The sequence below is a fragment of the Cryptotermes secundus genome, unplaced genomic scaffold, assembly GCF_002891405.2.
Source record: "Cryptotermes secundus unplaced genomic scaffold, Csec_1.0 scaffold3343, whole genome shotgun sequence".
NCBI classification, from domain to species: Eukaryota; Metazoa; Arthropoda; class Insecta; order Blattodea; family Kalotermitidae; genus Cryptotermes; species Cryptotermes secundus.
Genome location: NW_019738018.1, coordinates 52,406 through 57,930, shown reverse-complemented (window position 1 = coordinate 57,930; position 5,525 = coordinate 52,406). Strand labels below are relative to the sequence as shown.

The window sequence follows — 5,525 nt, the reverse complement described above, 5'->3', positions numbered from 1 at the left end:
GCCGGCTTTTTAAAATCTAATTTTAAGTTATAAATTCTTGTTCTACTTACATGATTTTTGGACACCAGCTTTATAAGTTGTCTGTCTTCCCACCTGCGTCATCTAACGGAATGTTGCCTTCGTGTGGAATTCTTGGAATCATCCGGAAATGCAGAGTCCGACGTCACACTTCACGCACTTTGTCCGGACGGTTCTTCGTTTCCCACGCTAAGAGCACACTTGACACCTCAATTTCGAAGTAGAGAAAGTCGGCCAGTGATGTGGTTTGCCCTCCTCTAATCGAGATATCTCCAATGAAGCGGCAGGGGTTCGACCCCTGGTCCGTTGAGGTCGAGACGGACCCCTTCCAGCATGTTCCACACAAGAGCGAGACAAAATTCTCTGTGTGACAACAGGACATAACTGTTCAGATCCAGGAGATGGAAAAATAGTTTATTTGTCCATTTCCAGGTTCGATGACACATGCTATAACTGTTTGCCACAGTTTGCCCACAGCTCCACCTGAATAATTATTCACACTCCTCTTGCCATGCTGGTGTGGTGGTCCCCAGGTTGCAGACCAAGATGATGGTTCTTCATTGAAATCAATTTCTGATTCACTTTCCTCAACGCCACTCTCAGAATTGTCTTTACAACAATCTGATTCGGAGTCATTTATGAGCTGAAATATGTCCCAGTCTTCCAAACGAGAACACGCAATGGTTGGTTACTTTACAACTTCAATGCTAACCTTGAGTGTTCTGATGCGGTGGGCTGTTATACAGACGCTAACCTTGAGTTCTTATACAGTAGCCTACCAGGTCAGAACAGAACACTCGTTGTGTATCTATAAGCGATAATATAAACAATCAGGATTCTTATAAACGGATATGGGCCCACATCTCTGCATACCGAAAGAACGTACGTGAATAAACATTGATACAGGCTAGCCTAAATCAGGGGTAGCTAAGATTTCGCTGTGTTGCCACATCAGCCGCATTCATACTTGCAACAACTGTATGAATTCTTGTAGACAGACGACAAATTGGGGCATATTTCAGTTGGAATCAGTCTAAAAATATTTACATATTTTATAAAGTCTGTAAATTACAATATCGGATTCTATATTCTTTCTAGAAACAAGGAGCATTTATTTGGTTCGTTTATCATAAAAATTGTAGAAATCACAGCAATTTTAGTAAATTATTACAATTTCTATTGCTTTATAATCGAGGGCATTTAAATTAAATCAGTCCCGCAGCCATTACCGGAATTTAAAGGGCCGTCTCTTTAAGGTTAATAAAGGGTCCGTTTAAGGCAGGTTTTACTGTACTGAATTTCAAGTATATTAGATTTCCTTAGAGAAAACAGAAACAGTACACCACTAGTAACATTCAACATACAGCAATCATCCTGAGACATTTCAGAAAATGCTCTTCAAAATCCAGTGATCACAGTCGAGTTATTTCCTGTGTGCAGACAACAGATGAGATAGGAAAGAAAAACAGGTATCCCTCATTCCACACAGGCAATTCACCCTATAAAAACTCTTCAAAGTGTGAGTTCTAGAGAGGACCCTCACCATTTTTACTGCTATGTTTTAGTCGAAAATAAGCATTAAAATAAAAACAGTAGTATCTGTTTAGGATATTTATTGGGAAATAAAACATTTGGTTTTAAAAACAATTATTCTCACATGGCCGATGCAACAAAACAAAGCAGTTTCATTATCATGGCTGAACATATCTTCATATTGTCACACTTTTATGGAGTGTATCTATAGATGGGTTTCAAATCAATGGCTGGATTCGACTCTTTGGTACAATACATGTCTACATTTTACAGTTCACTATTACAGACATACTAGTGTCCACAGTCACTTCGTCACTAGCCATTGGTAGCAGCTTCCAAAAGCAGACATACCCTTTCCTCTGGGCTCCTGAACTCTCCTTGGACTCAGCTACCAGGTTCTACCAGAAATAGCAAACAATGTCTGAACTACAACAGTCCTCTAAATCACTCATTAACTCACCAACTAACTAACTCCAACACAGTCAGAGTAAAGGTCAGAATCAGAGTCACTTTAAGGCTGGCAGTTTACCACCAATTACTTAGTCTTGGCACCAAGTCCCTTGAGACACATGAGCAGTATTTCCTTTTTCGAACTGAGCACTTGCAGTTATAGCCCTTATATAACATCCTCTCTGATAACAGGATTGCTCTGTCATTTACAATTGCTGCTGGCCCTTGCCAGGGCAGTCATTCTCAAGTCCGAGTCCTGAAGGACTTATGACAATATTTTAATGTCTCAGGTTCAAGACTCCCTAAACATGGTAGGCCATGTCTCCATATTTATATCACCCATGAACAGGGTGGCCTAGTTATACCCCCAGACATTGGGTTCTCTTTTCATCACCTCTCATGATTCACAGGGCTATGGTGGAGGTAAGGTTAACTCCAACAGTTAACTAACCTTGTTTATAACATCTCGGCATGGACCACATGGGAAATGCTGTTCCTCAGGCCACGCCATAGCTCTAGCGGTTAGTCACGTGCTTCCCACTGCGGCAGCCTGGGTTCGATCCCGAGTATGGTCAAGTGGGATTTGTGGTGGACAAAGTGGCGCTGGGGCGGGTTTTCTCCAAGTACTTTGGTTTCCCCTGCCAATCTTCATTCCACCAAATTCTCCATCAACATAATCACCTGAGGAAGGCTACAATAGGCCAATCAGTGGCCGCTGTGCCAAGTGGACCCAGTTGGACTCCACCCTACACTATGCAAATTTAAATTTAACAAGAATTAAACACTGTTTCTCTGTTGCATTGCAACTCCTCCTGAGGAAACATGCTTGTTTGCAGAGCTGTTACTTAGCAATGGCTGCTGTATAGTTCCTTATTTTGCAGTTGTAGCCTTGCAACAGATCCACATGCCATCACAGCCACAGCTCACCTCACGTTCAGCCTTTATTCTTTGAAATGTTATTGGCACAGGATACTCCTCTTTTTTCTGCGTCTGACACTTCCTCAGCTTTTACACTGTTGGCCTGACATGCATCATGAGAAGATGCTGAATGTATCTCACTACAGACTTTGTACTTCCTCTGAATATGCAAGGTTCTGGAAAACAAATAATGCTATATATCTGTCATGACTACACATTCACATCCCACGCAAGAAATTCTGGAAAGACCTAATCACCCATTTTTCTCTGATATCACATGAACCACATAAAAAGCAACACATCCAATAACTATTCTATTCTTGCACGCGAGTTCACTGAGACAGGAACGTGTTTACCAATGTCACTTTAACCTAGCAACAGAGCCGTTGCCTAGCAATTATAGGGACGATATACACACAGACACACAAGGAAAGTAGGCTAACAACAGATGAACTATTGGAGGCAATGTTTTCTCTACAGTCCGGAAGAGGACAACTCCTGTTCAGGACGATGGTTAGAACACAGTTGTAGCATACACAAAATGAGGAGTTTGAACACCTAATTGCCGAGTGGATCCCTAAGATTGGCCATCACCAAGGTGCTTGTCTCACTGCACTATACTGACTTACAGGCATCACGTCACGTACATTTAAGCTGTATTGTATCAGCTGTTTCTTCCACCTCCACTGTTCTGGCTATCTGGGGTTAAGGAGTGATGCACAAACTTACAAACACATAGACAACATACAGACAGCAAGGTGATCCCAAAACAAGGAATGTACACAAAAGCACAGTAAACACATTCCCGGAGAAAAGAATACAATATAACAAGAGAAGAACTGCTAGGCACAGTGTTTTCTACGTGGGGTGCATATAACCTGTCCACCAAGCCATTGCCTACCAACATCCGTCTCTTTATGACTCCACTATTCCAGCTATCGGGCCTCAAGTCACACTGCATTCCAATGCTGTTGGATGCAGTCTTTCCCACAGGGTCCAGGTCATCTCAAACACTCAAAATATGGTGAAAAGAAGTAGGTGATTAATTTTCCACATAACTTCCCTTTGCAGTCTTTACATATGTGCACCCCTTATCACCGCTACATAATGGAGACTCCTCTTTAAGGAGAGGAGGCATCAGCCTCTCAATGTAGGCTCTCAGGTTCAGCAGGACAGCAGCCCTTCTCCAGTATGTTTTGGCCTTCTGCCGCCATCCTCAAGCATATTATATGTAGTAAGTTTCTTTGCTGTCTTTCTATCGACAGTAGCACTATTAAAAGTTAATGAAAGGTTCAAAGTAACACTCTTTTTAATGTTCATATTAATTAAACTGTCTTTATCATTTGAAGCTAAAAATCAATTCAGGCTTTTCTCTTCATAGGAATAACATTATAATGCACTTCTCATATATGTATCCAATGTACTTTTACTGTCCATGATTCTTGTTTGCAGGATGTGGTGTTCTTGACAGTAAGTGAAAAAAGTCCCTTCCAGTTTGAAATGACTGGTGTGCCTCGTCATATGTAGATTTCAGCACCATTGCATCATCACTGAGCCCGGCTTACTGGGTGTGATGTTTGTGCTTGGTGAGTGATGACTCTTTTAACCATCTGATTGCCAAGAACTGCTACAGAAGTATCTGCCTGAAATTCCTAGGCAACTTCAGGGAGGGGTAAATGGGGTTGCACACATAAACCCTCAGTACTTCCCAAGACAACTTCTGAAAAACCACAGATGCATACAGTGTGAAAGCCTGCTGTTCCTCCATAGTGACCTCCTTCCTTCAGATGTAACATGTGGATCTTTCTATGCATTTCTCACACTCATGCTACATAACCTGCCCACACCACCTTTCTTTAATTCATCATTCTAGCACACAATATCTTAGACCACTATTATAATTAAATTAAATTCAATTCTTTATTATTTATGTGCCAAGTCAACAGCCGCAAGGCCAATTGCAGACTTAGCACAGTGTAGACGAAAGTAATTACGTGTAACATTATACAAACATTAGAGAAACACATTATAAGTCAAAAATAAATTACACGCAATTTCTTGGGAAAACACAATAATGAAGAAAAGTAAACAAACAAGCAAATAAATGATAATAATAATAATAATAATAATAATAATAATTTCATTATCATAAAACTAAGTGTTATTTAGAAGTGAAAAAGAAACATAAATATTTAATTAATAATAATAATAATAATAATAATAATAACGAAATTAATAAAAATAGTGATAATAGTAAGAGTTACAATAGTTCAGTATAAGATATGTTTCATCAACAGAGTTTCTGGTCCAAAGATGTCAACGTTTCTACAGACAACATTAGCAGCAGAAGCGCATCTAGCAGAGGGGCAATTTTTACTAACAGAACAGATATTGAACATATGAAAGCCTCGGATATATAGAACAGGGACCCGAAGGCCAACAATTTTCAAAGCAGAAGGGCAAAGTACAGAACCACGATAAACTTGAATAAGGATGACCGCATCAAGATGATATCTCATCTTATGCAAGGTGTGCAATTTCAATTGTTCTAAAGCAAAATTGTAACAGTAATCTACTTGAGGAAAAAAACGTTTAAAACAGAGAGC

At 40.1% G+C, this 5,525-nt stretch overlaps 1 long non-coding RNA gene across 3 annotated transcripts in view; it reads right to left on the bottom strand.

The window, feature by feature from the left end:
* Window positions 1–2,698: 2,698 nt before the first annotated feature.
* The window catches only part of LOC111870682, a 9,990-nt gene continuing 7,163 nt past the window's right edge, over window positions 2,699–5,525 (bottom strand). For all 3 annotated transcript variants that reach the window (XR_002843900.2, XR_004513695.1, XR_002843899.2), the window contains exon 3: window positions 2,699–3,095. This is a non-coding gene — a long non-coding RNA (uncharacterized LOC111870682). The remainder of the gene's footprint in view (window positions 3,096–5,525) is intronic.